Source organism: Ovis aries, chromosome 7, assembly GCF_016772045.2.
Source record: "Ovis aries strain OAR_USU_Benz2616 breed Rambouillet chromosome 7, ARS-UI_Ramb_v3.0, whole genome shotgun sequence".
In the NCBI taxonomy this organism is placed as follows: Eukaryota; Metazoa; Chordata; class Mammalia; order Artiodactyla; family Bovidae; genus Ovis; species Ovis aries.
The window spans coordinates 55,401,556-55,402,384 of record NC_056060.1 but is presented as its reverse complement, the minus strand read 5'-3'; the positions used below and the strand labels follow the sequence as shown (position 1 = coordinate 55,402,384).

The 829-nt window shown below is 43.4% G+C and overlaps 1 non-coding gene across 1 annotated transcript; it reads left to right on the top strand.

The window, feature by feature from the left end:
• The first annotated feature begins 495 nt into the window (after positions 1-495).
• On the top strand, positions 496-567 carry TRNAW-CCA (transfer RNA tryptophan (anticodon CCA)). Its single transcript has one exon. It is a non-coding gene; the product is annotated as a tRNA-Trp (tRNA).
• The last annotated feature ends 262 nt before the right edge of the window (positions 568-829 follow it).

Below are 829 nucleotides of genomic sequence, written 5' to 3'. Positions count from 1 at the left end.
AGTTAAAACTGGTGACTAAATTCCAGAATGTCTTTCTTTCAAAGAGGATGAAAGAAGCCTCTCTCTAATTCTGATGCGTGTGAAGAAAACCATGTGAATAACCAAAGATGGTGGCTCAGTGGGAAGTGGACAGTTAATTAGCTAAAGTACCTTACCCTCTCATTAGCTCTAAGTAGGATGTCAAAGAAGGAATTGAAATCTAGCCTCTTGTAGGGCTTTGTTGGGTAAACTGTTTACATGAACACAGAGACAGTGAAGGTAGAGCAGATTCTGAGAGCAGCACATACATCTAGAGAGTCATAGCAATGAAGATGTGCTTCCCAGGGGCTATGGCAAAAATCCTGGGGCCTGAATACCTGGTCTAGACTATTGGCTCTGCCACTTACCTGAGTGAGTTATGCAAATTCTCCAAGTCTCAGTTTCCTTAGTAATAATTCCCACCTTACAAGGTTTGAGGATCAAATTAAGAACTGCATTTAGCATAGTCCCTGGGCTTCCCTGGTGGCTCAGAGGTTAAAGCGTCTGCCTCCAATGCAGGAGACCCGGGTTCGATCCCTGGGTCGGGAAGATCCCCTGGAGAAGGAAATGGTAACCCACTTCAGTATTCTTGCCTGGAGAATCTCATGGACAGAGGAGGCTGGCAGGCTACAGTCCACAGGGTTGCAAAGAGTTGGACCTGACTGAGCGACTTCACTTCACTTCTGGAACATATTAAAAACTCCCTACAGGATAGCTATAAAAATAATAATTATTCACTCTAAGAAAAGATTTGGAGAGAAACTTAATGAACAAAAGTTGATGGTGGTCAGAGAATTTTTTTAGTGGCTGG